This window comes from Rhinoderma darwinii, chromosome 6, assembly GCF_050947455.1.
Source record: "Rhinoderma darwinii isolate aRhiDar2 chromosome 6, aRhiDar2.hap1, whole genome shotgun sequence".
Classification (NCBI taxonomy): Eukaryota; Metazoa; Chordata; class Amphibia; order Anura; family Rhinodermatidae; genus Rhinoderma; species Rhinoderma darwinii.
In genome coordinates, this window is record NC_134692.1 from 70,081,098 (window position 1) to 70,098,799 (window position 17,702).

Genomic DNA, 17,702 nt, shown 5'->3' on the forward strand with positions numbered 1-17,702 from the left:
TCAAGTTCCTTTGGAGGTCAGAGATAACCCTCTGTTATTGTCTACTATTCAAGCATGGCGACAAACCAGAAAACTGTATAGATTACCATATAATTATTCCTTATTGCTTCCTTTTGTAGGTAATCCGTCTTTCTTGGCAGGAAAATAGTCTCCTATTTATAGATTATTGAGGTCACCTGGCGGTGTTTTATTAATAGATCTCCTTGATATCACATATGATATTTTGTCCTATACTGCAGCCTCTGAAAAATTTCCGATGTTAAGGGGACCACACTTTATATATTTACAAATGCGCAGCTATACAACTCAAGTATTAAACACACTTACAGGTAGATGGTAGATCACAGACGAGAAAATATATATTTTTTAAGAGGTTTCGTACCTCTTCACTTCCATAAGTGCGATTTACAGGGTTTTTAGATGGTGTATAGATTGGACACAAGAATCTGCTGGAGCTCCCAGATGGTCTTCTCAGCTCTTGGATTATAAGACCTTTTGGAAGCTACGCTCCATTTAAATAAGGCCATTCCTGTGAGTACTTACCAAGATATGCCTCTTCTGATCGGTCACAGGGCCTAGATCACACAACTGCAGTCTAAAATGTCTCCGCTTGAAGTGTACTCTTGTGCTAGATGCAAATGACCTAAATCTGCCAATTTTCAAAATTTTTGGGAATGTCCACAAATTCAATTGTAGACACCTGTTAAAACTCACCTTTATCAACAATTTCAAATCTTTTTTGAAATGACTCCTGAATGAGCTATCTTCAGTTTTTTTGTCAGAATCGGACATAAATAGCCTTTCAAAATCTATCTTGTATATTTGGGCAAGAGTATACTTTAATACTGGGCAAATCTAGATGCAGTACCCTTTACATTGGTTTTAACAAAGGTGGAATTCTTATTGCGCAAGGATTGGCTTAATGCGGCGTTACAGAAGGAAACACTGACAAAACGATTCTTTTCAACTTGGCAATCCTTTATTAATACTCAATCTTTGGAGTTACTACATGGCGAACACCTATTTCCTTGGTATGACATTTTTATACTTTACAGGGGGTGACATGAGTGAGGGGGTTCGAAGTGGGTAGGGAGGGGGACAGTTGGGATTTTCTAGATTGTTGTTATTGCACAATGGTAAAACTTGTCTTACTGAATACTCATAGGATTATTTTACTCCTGTTGTGTTATAATATTGTGTATGTTTAGATGTGGAAAGTATGCAAAGAGTCGCATGTATCCAAAAATGGTACCTATAAAAACTAGAGCTCATCTCGCAAAAAACAAGCCCTCAATTAGCTCCTTCCACAAAAAAAAAAAAGCCTTATGGTTTTCACAACATGGCGACAGAAAAAATTTTTTTTTAACAAAAGTAATTTTACTGTGCAGAAAGTTGTAAAACATAAAAAAGTGCTATCAATTTGGTATCGCCGGAATTATAATAACCCGCAGAATAAAGTTAACTTGTAATTTATAATGTATATATATATATATATATACACACATACATACACACACACACACACACACACGGTATAAAAAAAAAAAAATATTTGAAAAAACTATGCCAGAATTGCTGTTCTTTGGTCACATTGCCTCCCAAAAATAGGATAAAAAGTGATCAAAAAGTCGCAAGTACCCAAAAACGGTACCAAAAGAATCAGCCCTCATACCACTGCATCTATGAAAAAATAAAATAAGTTAAGGCTCCAATAAGTGAGGAAATAAAAAAAATATACAGCTGAGTAGGTACGAGGGGAACATTCCTTCTGTTTCAAGAGGCGATTTATGAAGGCCCTAATATTGAGGAACCAGGAAGAATAGGGCCCAAACATATCTGCTGAAAGCGAGGGCGCCCGTAGTATATCAGGATAAGACTTTCCCTGCATAATTCCCCACATTGGAAAGGTGCGGATTATGTACCAAAAGGGGGATAAGGAAGTGCGACACCAACCTATAAAGGAAGGATTGCTTCAAAGCGTAACAAACATCCAGGGATAATTGTATTGCTTTTTGTTACCCCATTATTATACCATCTTATTATGCCCTGATGTACTCCGCACAGCTTACATATGCCCCCACATTATAAATTGAAATACCAGTAAAAGTCCAAACAACACTACTACCAAGCAAAATCCACGATCCAAAAGGAAAATGGCACTCCCTTCCTTCTGAACCCTACAGTGTGCCCAAACAGCAGTTTACTTCCATATATGGCATTGCCATACCCCAGTAAAGCCTTTTAACAATTTTTGATGTGTGCGTCTCCAGTGGCACAAGCTGGCCACGACATATTTGCCACTGAAATGGCATATCTAAAGAAAACACACCATCCACAGCGCCATCATTCATGGAAAAGACCTACTGGGTGAAAATGCTCACTACACCCCTTAATAAATGCCTTGAGGGGTGTAGTTTCCAAAATGGGCTCACTTCTCAGGGGTTTCTTTTATTATTTCACATCAGAGCCCTGCAATTGTGAATCAATACTTTGTAAGTCGCCAAATTAGGCCTCAATTTCGCATGGTACTGTTTCACTCCTGAGCCCTGTCGAATGTCTAGGCAAAAGATTAGGGCCACATATAGGTTGTTTCTAAAACCAGGATACACAGCATAATAATTAGAAAGCGGTCTTTTCACGGTGGCACAAGAAAGCACCACATATTGGCATATACATGGAAAAATTGTCATTTTCACTCTGCAACATCGAGTGAATGCTAATTTCTGGAAAACACCTGCATGGTTAACATGCTCACTATACAACTAGGTGAATACCTTAAAGAGGCTCTGTCACCAGATTTTGCAACCCCTATCTGCTATTGCAGCAGATAGGCGCTGCAATGTAGATTACAGTAACGTTTTTATTTTTAAAAAACGAGCATTTTTGGCCAAGTTATGACCATTTTTGTAGTTATGCAAATGAGGCTTGCAAAAGTCCAAGTGGGTGTGTTTAAAAGTAAAAGTCCAAGCGGGCGTGTATTATGTGTGTACATCGGGGCGTTTTTAATACTTTCACTAGCTGGGCGTTCTGATGAGAAGTATCATCCACTTCTCTTCAGAACGCCCAGCTTCTGGCAGTGCAGACACAGCCGTGTTCTCGAGAGATCACGCTGTGACGTCACTCACAGGTCCTGCATCGTGTCAGACGAGCGAGGACACCGGCACCAGAGGCTACAGTTGATTCTGCAGCAGCATCAGCGTTTGCAGGTAAGTAGCTACATGGACTTACCTGCTAACGCCGATGCAGAATCAACTGAAGCCTCTGGTGCCGGTGTCCTCGCTCGTCTGACAGGATGCAGGACCTGTGAGTGACGTCACAGCGTGATCTCTCGAGAACACGGCTGTGTCTGCACTGCCAGAAGCTGGGCGTTCTGAAGAGAAGTGGATGATACTTCTCATCAGAACGCCCAGCTAGTAAAAGTATTAAAAACGCCCCGATGTACGCACATAATACACGCCCACTTGGACTTTTACTTTTAAACACACCCACTTGGACTTTTGCAAGCCTCATTTGCATAACTACAAAAATGGTCATAACTTGGCCAAAAATGCTCGTTTTTTAAAAATAAAAACGTTACTGTAATCTACATTACAGCGCCTATCTGCTGCAATAGCAGATAGGGGTTGCAAAATCTGGTGACAGAGCCTCTTTAAGGGGTGTAGTTTCCAAAATGAGGTGCCTTCTGGGGGGTTTCCACTGTTTTGGTCCCACAGGGGCTTTGCAAATGCAGCATAGCGCCTAGAACCCAAATCTACAAAATCTGCACTCAAAAAGTCAGCCTTCCCTTCTGTGCCCAAACAGCAGTTTATGACCACATATGGGGTATTGCCGTACTTGGGAGAATTTTTTTTCTAATTTTATTTGTTGAGAAAATTAAACATTTTGAGCTAAAGCGAAGTCTTATTTGAAAAAAAAATATGTATTTTTTATTTTCACTGCCCAATTCTAATAAAAACTATGAAACACCTGTGAGGTCAAAATGCTCGCTACACCCCTAGATGAAGTCCTCAAGGGGTGGAGTTTCCCAAATGGAGTCACTTTTGGGGAGTTTCCACTGTTTTGGCCCCACAGGGGCTTTGCAAAAGCAACATGGTGCCAAGAAACCAATCCAGCAAAATCTGAACTCCAAAAGCCAAATGGCACGCCTTCCCTTTGGAGTTCTGCCGTGCACCCAAACAGCAGTTTATTTGGGGGCTTCTTTATTCCTTGTGGAAATTGTTGTTTTTGTTTAGCTAAAACTACATCTTATTTGAAAAAAAAAAATAAATTTTTCATTTTCACATCTAAATTCTAATAAAATCTATGAAAAGCTACGCCCCTAGATGAACTCCTTTTGCGCTGTAGTGTGGTCTTTTTTTTTGGGGGGGGGGGGTCCTATTTATTGGCATCACTAGACTTCTTCAAACCTGACATGGTGCCTAAAATATAATGTAATAAAAAGAAGCGCCCAAAATCCTCTAGGTGCTCCTTTACTTCTGAGGCCTGTGCTTCAGTTCAGTAGCCCACTAGGGTCACACGTGGGATATTTCTAAAAACTGCAGAATCTGGGCAATAACTATTGAGTTGTGTTTTTCTGGTAAAACCTTCTGTGTTACAGAAAAAAAATTGATTAAAAACGAAGGTCTGCAACAACAAAAAAAAATAAATAAATGAAAGGAGTAAATTTTACCTCTATTTTGCTTTAATTCTCGTGAAACGCCTAAAGGGTTAAGAAACATCCTAAATACTGTTTTGAATACATTGAGGGTTGCAGTTTTTAAAATGTGGTGATTTATGGGGATTTGTATTGTATGGGCCCCTCAAAGCCACTCCCAACTGAAGTGGTCAGTGTAAAAATAGCCTTTTGAAATATTATTTAGGCCTCATTTACACAAGCGTGTGCGTTTTGCGCAGGCAAAAAAAAACAGCGTTTGGCGTGCGCAAAAGGCACTTGACAGCTCTGTGTGTCATCTGTGTATGATGCGCGGCTGCGTGATTTTCGCGCAGCCGCCATCATAGAGATGAGGCTAGTCGACGTCAGTCACTGTCCAGGGTGCTGAAAGAGTTAACTGATCGGCAGTAACTCTTTCAGCACCCTCGACAGTGAATTCCGATCACAATATACACCAACCTGTGAATAAAAAAAAGACGTTCATACTTACCAAGAACTTCCTAATTCCTCCAGTCCGGTCTCCCGGCCGTTGCCTTGGTGACGCGTCCCTCTTTGTCATCCGGCCCCACCTCCCTGGATGACGCGGCAGTCCATGTGACCGCTGCAGCCTGTGCTTGGCTGCAGCTGTCACTTGGACTGAATTGTCATCCCGGGAGGTCAGACAGGAGGAAGAAGCCGGGAGTTATCGGTAAGTCAGAACTTCTTTTTACACGTTCATGTATATGTTCATGTATATTGTGATCGGAAGTCACTGTCCAGGGTGCTGAACCAGTTTAACTCTTTCAGCACCGTGGACAGTGACTGTCTCCTGACGTCGCGTACCGGAAATTTTTTTGCCGGGTTCGGTCAAAACGAGTTCGGCCGAACCCGGTGAAGTTTTGTGCGCTCATCTCTAATTTGACACTCCGTTTGGATGTTTGTAAGCAGAAAAGCACGTGGTGCTTTTCTGTTTACATTCATCCTTTTGATAGCTCTTGCGCGAATCACGCAGTTCGCACGGAAGTGCTTCCGTGCGGCATGCGTGGTTTTCACGCACCCATTGACTTCTATGGGTGCGTGATGCGCGAAAAACGCACGATTATAGAACATGTCGCGAGTTTTACGCAACGCACTCGCGCTGCGCAAAATGCACGCATTGTCTGCACTGCCCCATAGAGTAATATAGGTGCGTACGACACGCGTGAAAAGCACGCGCGTATCTTACGCTCGTGTAAATGAGGCCTTAAAGTGTGAAATTTCTGCTAAAGTTCTCAGCCTTGTAACGTCCTAGAAACATAAGAGGATGTTCAAAAAACTATGCCAATCTAAAGTAGACATATGGGAAATGTTAAATAGTAACGATTTTGTGTGGTATTACTATCTGTCTTAGGGCGGATTTACACGAACGTGTAATACATTGGTGCTACCCGCATGTTTTTCACGCGTGTCGCACGGACCTATGCAAGTCTATGGGGAAGTGCAGACCGTCCGTGATTTTTGCGCAGCACGAGTCCGCTGCGTAAAACTCACGACACGTCCTATATTTTGGCGTTTTTCGCGCATCACACACCCTCTGAAGTCAATGGGTGTGTGAAAATAACGCGCAGCACACGGAAGCACTTCCGTGGGACGCGCGTTATTCGCGCAACAGCAGTAAAAGAATGAATGTAAACAGAAAAGCGCCACGTGCTTTTCTGTTTACAAACATCCAAACGGAGTGTCATAATGATGGCGGATCACGCAGCTGCGCACCATATGAACATGACACACGGAGCTGTTAAGTGCCTTTTGCACACGCAAAACGCCACGTTTTTTGCGTGCGCAAAACGCACACGCTCGTGTAAATCCGCCCTTACATTTAAGTTGCTAAAAATGCTAATTTTTCGCTCAATTTTGGGTTTTTTCACAATTAAATACTGAATGTGTTGACCAAGTTTTACCACTAATACAAAGTACAATGTGTCACGGGAAAACAATCTCAGAATCGCTTGGATAGGTAAAAGCATTCCAAAGTTATTACCTCATAAAGTGACACGTCAGATTTAAAAAAATGAGGCTCTGTCTGGAAGGTCAAAAGTGGCCGCAGCGGGAAGGGGTTAAAGAGTCCAAATTACACAGAGGTAAATAAGATTTGTAAAAATCTCATTCACGTTTTACACTTGAAAACTGCTTTTAGGGACTTGTTACCGTTTTTTAAAGGCAGCAACCACTTTTATTTTTGAACTGACATCTTTGTGACAGTAAAATTTGGATTCCTGACTCATACTCCTTGTTTTCATACATACAGTAAGTAATGAGCATTTTCTTTACCACAGCTTTACAGTCAGAGTACTGTGCCGTAGAGGGGTAATGATTAACTTCACTATATCAGTATACGGAAAGAGACAGACCTGCAGGCCAGTCCTAACTAATGTGGATAGAACATACTACACAAATCCAATAATCGGTATGTAACCATAGAACGACCTCACCGCATCACTCTTATAAAACTAGGGCTACACCAACACTTTTTATCGCTCACTCTGAAATCGCAGTCTATAGAGACGCATTGAGATTTAAAATCGCTTTATTTTTTCGCTACATGCTTAGGCCTCATGCACACAAACTTATTTTTTTTTCCTCCCGTAAATACGGGTCCTTGGGCACACGTTTTCGACCCATATTGCACCAGTATTTACGGACCCGTGCCCGTAAATACGGGTCCGGTGCCACCCGTATTCCACCCATATTTACGGGCACGTTTTCGCTGCAAAAATGCACTTCACTAATCGGCAGCCCCTTCTCTCTATCAGTGCAGGATAGAGAGAAGGGGCAGCCCTTTACGCAGTAAAAGTAAAATAAATTCATACTTACCCGGCCGTTGTCTCGGTGACACGTCCCTCTCTTGACATCCAGTCCGACCTCCCTGGATGACGCGCCAGTCCATGTGACCGCTGCAACCTGTGATTGGCCTGTGATTGGCTGCAGCGGTCACATGGGCTGTAACGTCATCCCAGGAGGCCGGACTGGAGGAAGAAGCAGGGAGTTCTCGGTAAGTATGAACGTCTTTTTTTTTTTTACAGGTTGATCTATAGTGTGATCGGTAGTCACTGTCCAGGGTGCTGAGAGAGTTACTGCCGATCGTTTAACTCTTTCAGCACATACGTAACCACCCGTAATTACGGGAGCCCCATAGACTTCTATGGGCCTGCCCGTGCCGTTACTACGGCCTGAAATAGGACATGTTCCATATTTTTCAACGGCACGGGCACCTTCCCATACGGGGAGGTACCCGTGGCCAATAGAAGTCTAAGGGGCCCATAAATACGGGCCGTAATTACGGCCTGTAATTACGGGCGTTTTTAAGTTCGTGTGCATGAGGCCTTAATCCAGGATAACACACACACACACGGTTGATGCAGTTTTTTTACTCAGGTTTTTGTGCCAAAGCCAGAAGTGGATCCAAAAAGGAAGCAAAGGTATAAAGAAATGATTGATGCATCTCCTTTCTTGTGTGTCCACTTCGGTGTTTGACTCAAGAAACTGAGCAGAGAACTGCACCAAAACTGTGTGTGTGATCCTGGCCTTAGAGTAGTATTTACTTTTTTTCTTCATAGGAGCAAATTGAAAATCTCTTCCAAATTTATTAACCTTTCTACACCATCTGGCATTAAAAAGTAATGAAAGGACCAAAAGCCACAATTTGCGAGGAAAAATGTTGACATTTGGCCGTTTTATGACGCCCTCATCCCTTTTGGAAAAAGAAACGGGACTTAAAAAAATGGGATGGGACCACCACAAAAATGGCATAAATTATAGCATTAGGCACAGCAAGGCAGAGGGGAGGGAGCGCCATTTGGTTTTTGGAGGACAGATTTTGCTTGGTAACTGTTCTGTTTGGGGTGTTGCTGGTATTTCAGTTTATAACGTGGGGGCATATGTAATCTGTGCTGAGTACATCAGGGTATATGCAAGCTGTGCGAAGTACATCAGGGTATAACGAGGATATAATAATGGGGTAAATAAATAATATTTCAGAGATATGTGGCCAGTTTTGCACTGATAAATGGTGCCCGATCCGCTTATGGACACCCTGCACATTTTGTGTCACTATATTCTGAGAGCCGGAACCTTTATATTTTTCAGTCAAAAAAGCTGTGTGAGGGCTTGTTTATTGCGGGACGGGTTGTAGTTTTTATTGGTACTATTTTGGGGTACATGAGACTTTACGATCACTTTTTATTCCATGTTTTGGGAGAGGTGGTGATAAAAAAAAAAAATAGCGTTTATGGAATTGTTTTTTATTAATTTTTTTGCTGCGTTTACCGTGTTGGTAAAATAACAGTTTTATAGATTCGGTCGTTACAGACGCGGTGATACCAAACATGTGTACATTTTTTTCCTATAATAAAAGACTTCTAATAGGAAAAAAGGCAGTGTTTGTTTTTATTAACTTGAAACCTTTCTTTTGTTTTGTCCCACTAGGGGACTTGAGGGCCTGCACCTCTGATCTTTAGGGCTGATTCAGACGAACGTTGCGTTTTTGCGCGCACAAAAAATGCGGCGTTTTGCGCGCGCAAAAAACACTTGACAGCTGCGTGTGTCATCCGTGTATGATGCGCGGCTGCGTGATTTTCACGCAGCCGCCATCATAGAGATGAGTCTAGTCGACGTCAGTCACTGTCCAGGGTGCTGAAAGAGTTAACTGATCGGCAGTAACTCTTTCAGCACCCTCGACAGTGAATGCCGATCACAATATCGAGAAACCTGTTAAAAAAAAAAAAAAAAAAAAGTTCGTACTTACCGAGAACTTCCCTCCCGGCCGTTGCCTTGGTGACGCGCCTCTCTTGACATCGGGCCCCACCTCCCTGGATGACGCCGCAGTCCATGTGACCGCTGCAGCCTGTGCTTGGCCTGTGATTGGCTGGAGCTGTCACTTGGACTGAATTGTAATCCCGGGAGTTCAGACTGGAGGAAGAAGCCGGGAGTTATCGGTAAGTCAGAACTTTTTTTTTTACACGTTCATGTATATTGGGATCGGAAGTTACTGTCCAGGGTGCTGAAACAGTTTAACTCTTTCAGCACCCTGGACAGTGACTATCTCCTGACGTCGCGTATCGGAAATTTTTTTGCCGGGTTCGGCCAAAACAAGTTCGGCCGAACCCGGTGAAGTTCGGTTCGGTTGTCCGGGTTCGCTCATCTCAAAGACACTCTGTTTGGAAACAGAAAAGCACGTGGTGCTTTTCTGTTTACATTCATCCTTTTGACAGCTGGTGCGCTGTTTCAGTCGGTTCAGTGACTTCAATGGGTGCGTGATGCGCGAAATACGCGGAGATATTGAGCATGTCGCGCTTTTTGCGCAGCGGACAAATGCTGCGCAAAAAGCACGGACTGCCCCATAGACTTGTATTGGTCTGTGCGTGGCGCGTGAAAACCACGCGGCCCGCACGGACCCAATACACGTTCGTGTGAATCCCCCCTTACTCTAATGCATTGCACTACCCACGTAGTGCAATGCCTTAGAGCTGTCAGGCATTCACTGACAGCAAGCCTATTAGGTTCCGTCTGTGGGTGGGGCCTAAAAGGCTATCGTACGTGGCAGACCAGGAGGCCATTGTTAGGCCTCCGGAATGCCATATCAACGATCGGCATCCTCATGATCCCATCGTGTCTATGCCGATCGCTACAAACCACTTAGATGCCGCGATCGCTTTTGATCACTGGCATCTAAGGGGTTAATGACAGGTATCGGAGTTAGCTCCATTCCCTGCGGTTACAGCACGGTGTCAGTTGTAACTTACAGCTGACACAAGCGGCTGATGTCGCAGGCTCAGCTCCTGAGCGGGACCTAGCAGGCTTCCTTAATTGGCAGACAGGAGGCCATTGTTAGGCCTCCGGTCCGCCGAAGCAGTCATCGGAACCCCGCGATTTCATTGCAGGGTTTTGATCTGCTTGTAAACACCATAGATGCAGCCGGATCGGAGGATAGCTTCGGTCCTGGCCTTGAAGCAGTGATAGCGTTAAGTTATCACTGCTTTAACCCCTTAACACTATGTGCCGTAATAGTCAGTCACAGGCGTTGTCCTGTTAACGCAAACCGACAGACTATTACATTAGAGCATTAACAGGGTACAATGACACAGATTTTTTATTTTTTTTTGGATTCTCGTTTTTCACTTCCCGCCTTGCAAGAGCCATAACATTTTTATTTTTCCGTCAATAGAGTGGTGTGAGGGCTTATATTTTGCGGGAGGAGTTGTAGTTTCTATTGGTAGCATTTAAAGTACTGGGAAGCTGAAAATAAAAAAAAAACTTTATTTGCGGGCTGAAGTTGGAAAAAACGCCATTATTTTTTGGGTTCTATTTTTACGTCTTTCACTGTGTGGTAAAAACAAAAACGTAACTTTATTCTGTGGCTCAATACGATTACGGTGATATCAAATTTATATAGATTTTTTTATATTTTACTACATTAAAAAAAAATGAAAACTTAGTTAAAAAAAAAATAGATAGTTTTGTTTCACCACATTCTGAGAGCCATAACTGTTATTTTTCTGTGCATTGAGCGGTGTGAGGGCTTATGTTTTTGCAGGACAAGCTGTCGTTTTTATTGGTACCCTTTTGGGAGCTAGGGTGACCAAAAAACAGCTATTTTGGCAGTTGACATTTTTTATTTTTCACGGCGTTCACCGTGCGCGTTAAATAATGCTATATTGTAATAGTTCCGATTTTTACGGACGCAGCAATACCAATTATGTTTACTTTTTTTATTTTTTACATTACTTTAGAGGAAAAATTGGAAAAGGGTTTTTTTTTTTTTTATTTGAATTTTTTTGTAATTTTTGTTTTCACTACTAAAAACGTTGTTTCACATCTTTTTACACATTTTATTAGTCCCCCTATGAGACTTAAACCAGCGATCAATAGATCGCTGGTGCCAGAGACACGGCTTAACAGAGGCAGAGTGAAGGGAGTCCTGGGGGCATTCATTAGGCCACTTGGGTGCCACAACAACCATCGTCACCCCTCCATCTCGTTGCTGGGGGGGGGGGGTGACGAGCTGTCGGAGGGGGCCGCCCCCTCTTTTCAACGCCTCAGATGCTGCGGTCGCGATTGAGGAGTTAAACAGCCAGGAACAGCGCGATCGCTAGTCCTGGGTGTCAGCTGTAAAACACAGCAGACACCTGCAGCATATGGAGCGCGCTCCATACTTCTCCCCCTGCACCAGGACGTACCGGCGTGTCCTGTTGCGCTTAGGGGTTAATTTTAAACCAAAAAAATTGTTTGTTTTTTTCCTTATTCGTCTTATTTGCGGCAGAATTGCAGTGTTTCCGCCGCAAAAGCCACAACACTTGCTATTTGTTGTGGGTTTTATATTCCCATTGAAGCCAATGGGGAAGACCTGCAACAGAAAACAACGGATCCACAGCATAATCGACATGCTGCGGATGAAAAATCTGCAGCACTGGCCGATTTATGAATGTTTTCGCTGCAGATTTTTTCTGCACTGTGCGAATGAAATTTTGGTCAAATCTCATTCAATTTGCTGCTACTGTAAATGCTGCGAGATTTCCAAACAGAATTCCGTTACTGTGTAATTTATATAATTAGCTTTTAGCCATATAGAAAAATATAGGTTTTACATTTTTTATTGTTTCTTTTTTACACTAAATAACCTTGTACATAAATTCCTCACGTTATTCTGATCATGTGAATACTTAAATTGTATTTAAAACTATTTCATTTTGCAGACTTTTTTTTAATGTTTTTTCTATCCCATGGAGGGATTACTATTTTACAACTTTATGTTATACTTCTGTATTACACGGTGTCATTATGACACAGGCTTTTGTTGAGGCAACACATACAGTAGTGTGCCCTAACAACAGGCTTCTAGAATAGACAGCCCTGGGGTCCTTTCCAGGTTCGCAATTGAAGTGGGGAGTCCCCTTTGATTATGCCACGGTCGCATAGTGCGGCGATCAAAAGGTTTAAACAGGTGGGATAGGAGGTTCCTCCGATCCCGGCTGTATTTAGAAATACTTCCCTAAGGGTATGTTCACACGCAGTGTTTTCAGACGTAATTCGGGCGTTTTATGCCTCGAATTACGCCTGAAAAAACGCCCCTAATACGCCTACAAACATCTGCCCATTGCCTTCAATGCTTTTTACGGTGTTCTGTTCCCACGAGCCTTAATTTTACGCGTCGCAGTCAAAACACGGCGCATAAAAAGACACACGCGAAAAAGAAGTGCATAATCACTTCTGGGACGTTTTTCATTGACTCCATTGAAAAACAGCTCCAATAACGGCCGTAAAATATGCCGCAAAAAACGCGAGTAGCTACAAAAACGTCTGAAAATCAGGAGCTGTTTTCTCCTGAAAACAGCTTCGTATTTTCAGAAGTTTTTGGTCACTGCGTGTGAACATACCCCAAGAACAGGAATGGTTAGTAACTCACTGGTGCGCTCAGACTCTTCTACGGCGACGCCAAAAGACATTGCTTTAGACAGAGGACCTGCACTGCCCGCCGTCAAAAGACTGAATGGCAATTAAAGGGTTAAATATCAGCAGTGGACTCTGACAGTATATTAAAGGGGTTTCACACTATTACAAATGATGGCATATCATTGGGATCCCACTGCCAGGAGCCCCATTGATTCTCAAAATGAGGGGGCCATAGCACTATGCGCTGCGGCTCCTTCAAAGTTTCTCCTTGCACAGCGGCAAGTAATGACATTTTTAGGGTATGTTCACAGAGGGCAGATACGCTGCGTAAGAGCACACAGCGTATCCCACCTGGGCGCCACAGCCAATTCCGGCTGAAAAAGCACACTAAATTGTGGTGCAGTTTTTCGGCCGGAATGTCCGCTGTGGAAAACTGCACGTACAAAAAAAAAAAAAGTTTCATACTTGCTGCAGGCCGGCCTCCGGGGAGGACGTTTCATCCCATGTGACCGCTGCAGCCGGTGATTGGCTGAAGTGGTCACATGGGATGAAACGTCATCCCAGGAGATCGGCCTGGACGAAGAAACACATAATTCTGGGTAACTAAAAGATTGTAATTTATTTTTCAGAGTTGCTTTTTTGCGGCGGAATAGCTGCTTTTCCGCTGCAAAAAAACGCAACATCTGCTATTTGTTGCGGGTTTTACCTCTCCATTTAATTCAAAGGGGAAAACCTGCAACAACAAAAAAAACAAAAACGCAAATACATTTGACATGCTGCGGGTTAAAAAAACGCAACACAGGTCAGTTTGAGTGTTTTTTTCCGTTTATCATTCACGCAGCGTGTGGATGAGTTTTGTTCAAATCTTATCTACTCTGCAGCTACTGTATGATGCTACGGATATCCACAGTATTTACGCTACGTGTGAACCTGGCCCAAGAGTGGATTCCAGCTGACAGAACCTGGCGATTTTATGGTATGGAATATCCAATATGCAGTATATAAAGCTTTACATGTTAAAATTGATCAAGCCATCAAAGTCTGGACGAAAATTCCATCGTTTTTACGCTGTACCCATAGGGAAAATCCACACGTAGCGTAAATACAGCGGATTTTCCGCAACGGATTTCATTGCGGAAAATCCGCCGCAATATACAGTAGCAGCAGAGAGGATGAAATTTGAACCAATCTCATCCACATGCTGCATAAATAACTACTGAAAAAAACGTTCAGAAATTGACCTGCGGTGCGTTTTTTTAAATCTGCAGCATGTCCATTTATGTTGCGGAACCTTGGTTTTCTGTTGTATGTAGAACCCGCAAAAAATAGCAAACATTGCAATTTTTGTGACGGAAAGGCTACGATTCCACCGCAACTCAAAAAAAAAAGTTATACTTACCCAGGTCTCCATGCTTCTGCATCCAGCCCAGCCTCCAGAGATGACGTTTCACCACATGGGACTGCTGCAGCCAATCACAGGCTCAGTGGTCACATGGGGTGAAACGTTATTCCAGGACATCAGGGGGATGTGTCGCCACGGCTACGGGTAAGTATAGGCTTTTTTTTTTTACCTGCTGTTTTCTACAGCAATTCCCTGCAGGCTCTAGGGAGGATACGCTGCGTACCTTTACGCAGCGTATCCGCCCTGCGTGAACATACCCTAAAGGTGCCATTACACGGCCCGACGGGGCCATGTAAGCAAGTAACGATCAACGAGACAGATAAATTGCCTGTAACAAGCACGGACTGACGTTATAGCATATCGATCGGCGCTCGTTTACCACATTTATGTGTTGCAATTATACGTTTTTTTCGCATGAACCATCATCTGGGCTATTGACAATGGACACAGCACATCCCCGGTTTACCCGAGTGCACGTGCTGCCGACATACGATTTTCATATTATAAAAATGCGATCAACGGCGAAAGAGCAAATTATGGTTCGATCACTTGACATGTTCATACAGGGTAAAGATCGCTCGTACGTTAGGCCCTAATGCCACCATTTTTTAACACCAGTTTTTAGTGTATTTGAAAAGTACTTAAAGTCGGATGACAAATATTTATTTTAAACAACCTCACAAATGATAGCGACGATCCTCACGTCTGCTGAATCAATTCTATCAGCGATCGGCTTGTGCTTTTACACAGGGCAAATATTGTTACATGCGTTCTCAAAATGGCCAGTAAATGTCTTTTGCATAGACACCACAAGTGTTATCATAGGATCATTTCACAGGGTCAACAGCACCAATATCCACGAGGTGATGGTCACTGTCGGGCATTGGCACTGCTGTACCCACAATATCGTCGTGTCACTCCTCTCAGTCCCTGCCCTGGGCGATGCTGTGCCTGGGTAGCTCAGTGACACTTGTCTGGTGGAGTTGGCTTTACGTTTGCGGAAGTCCCAGCAGGGGTGGCGTGTTGTGTAGCATCAGAGGTCAATAAAGCGATGATAACACAGCTGCGCGGCTACCTACCTCTACCTCCGTGTGCCCGCACACATCTCCACACGTAATACTGTGCCCACACTCACCTTCACATGTGCCACCACAAAGCTGGCATCCACAGCTAATGCGTCCCTTGCTGAATCATGACCGCAGCCCCCTGTACAGATGACGATGTGCCGGTGATGTGGAGGATAGCAGAAGACAGGCCACTCATACCTGTATTCACGCACAGAGCGCTACTGGTTGGACCGGTTTCATGGCAGGAGTCACCACCTTGTACAATTACAGCCCAGTGAAGCAGCAGGTGAATCGCTGCCCATCCTGCGACTTTAGCCCGGCCTCTACCTCCTCCCCCCTCCTTCCTAGCACTGTACTGAATACGCCCAGCAGCCTGGAAGTGTGTGCAGGACGTCAGATGTTTAGTATCGAGGTTACTACAAGGGAAACCAATAATGTGATAAGAAAAGGAAGGGAAAAACTTTTGCATTAAAAATGCATAATAACCGCCACTGCCCCCTATTGGACAGACACAGAATGAAACCCTTGAAGAGTAGAGGGGTTTTTTCGTTTTGCCTCCCGGTATTCTGCCGGTCATAATTTCTCTCGTTTTTTGGACGATGTAGTTATATGAGGCCTCATCTTTTTTTTTTTTTTTTCCACAGAACTAGTTGTACTGTGGTATCATTTTGGGGTACATATATGTTAGGGATTTAATTTATATTTTGACTTTTTTTTTACTTTCTATTTATTTTTGACACAATTCACCTTAAATAATGTTTTAGGTTTATAGAACAGATTATGGTTATGACGATACCAAATACGTGTGTCCTACAATGGGCCATGGGGTGTCTACTTATATAACGTATGGGTATGCAGGGGCCGGACAAAATCTCATGGCGCTCCAATGCTTCAAAATCTGCCCCCCCCCCTCCCCCTACACTTTTCTGAAATTCATGGTGATTGCTGGAGGGGGCCAACCATAAATGTGATTTTTATTAAAGACCACAGTAGCGCACATGTAGGTCATAATTGTCTATTGGTTTCGCTATCAGACCCCAATATAAATTTGGACCACAGACCAGACTTCTGAATAAATTTAGACCTCAGGCCCGACCCCAAAATGAATTCAGATTTTAAACCAGACCCTAAAATGTATTCAATACCCCGGAATTATAAATAAATTCAGGCCGCAAAATTAATTCAGACACCAGACTGATTCTAACGGGTCCTCTTCACCTTCATGCGCTGCCGCACTAGGTACTGACGCTGCCGGGCATCATAATCTTGACCAGTGTCAGGACCTAGTGCAGCGGCACCCGGAGGTGAAGAGGAGCGAGTAGAAGTAAGCGATGGTGGCCATTATCTATTTGATGTGGACACAGACAAAAACAGGTTACAGATGTTGCACCACACAGAAGGGAAGACAGGGAAGGGGAGGCAAGAGCATGGCCGGAAAAGGCAGAGGCATCAGCTAGTTAGAAGTTAGGGGGCACTTATTAAGGGGGCACAGTGTAGGCTTCTATTATTTAGGGGGCACAGTGTGGGCCTTTTTTTTTATGAGGAGAGGGCACAGTATGTCTGCATTTTTTTTACCTAAGTAAATTCTTGTATTCCACATAAAGTCTCAATGTAGCCTAGGCATAACTGACAACTGAGTGGTACCACTCCCCTTGTCAAGAGGATGTGTCCCTACATAGACTGATACTGTCAGCGATGATTGGAGACAGTCAGCGTGTAGGCACACAGTGGTTCCACAGTTTCCTGCCGAGACATCTTTGGCCCCTCGCTACAGCTATCTCCAGCCTCTATAGCAACACAAATAAATTCAGACCCTGACCCTAAACTATTACAGTACCCAGACCAGACCCCCCATAAAGAAATACAGACCTCAGAAGAGACACCCTAAATAAATACAGACCCTAAACAAGACCTCTGAATAAATTTGGCTGCCAAACAAGACCCCCTAAATACAGACCCCAGACTACCTAAACTAATACAGACCAGAACCCCTAAATACAGACCCCTAAACTAATACAGACCCCAGACCAGGCTCACTAAATACAGACTCTAGATGTCACAAACATACAGACCCCAGACCGCTAGACCAGACCCCTAAACTAATACAGACCCCAGACCAGACCCCTAAACTAATACAGACCCCAGACCAGACCCCTAAATACAGACCCCTAAACTA

General features: G+C 43.5%; 1 protein-coding gene across 2 annotated transcripts in view; it reads right to left on the bottom strand.

The window, feature by feature from the left end:
- MFSD6 (major facilitator superfamily domain containing 6) overlaps positions 1 to 15,953 on the bottom strand; it is an 86,569-nt gene extending 70,616 nt beyond the window's left edge. For both annotated transcript variants that reach the window (XM_075829919.1, XM_075829921.1), the window contains exon 1: positions 15,595 to 15,953. The gene's annotated coding sequence lies outside the window, so the exon portion shown is untranslated. The remainder of the gene's footprint in view (positions 1 to 15,594) is intronic.
- Positions 15,954 to 17,702: the final 1,749 nt, after the last annotated feature.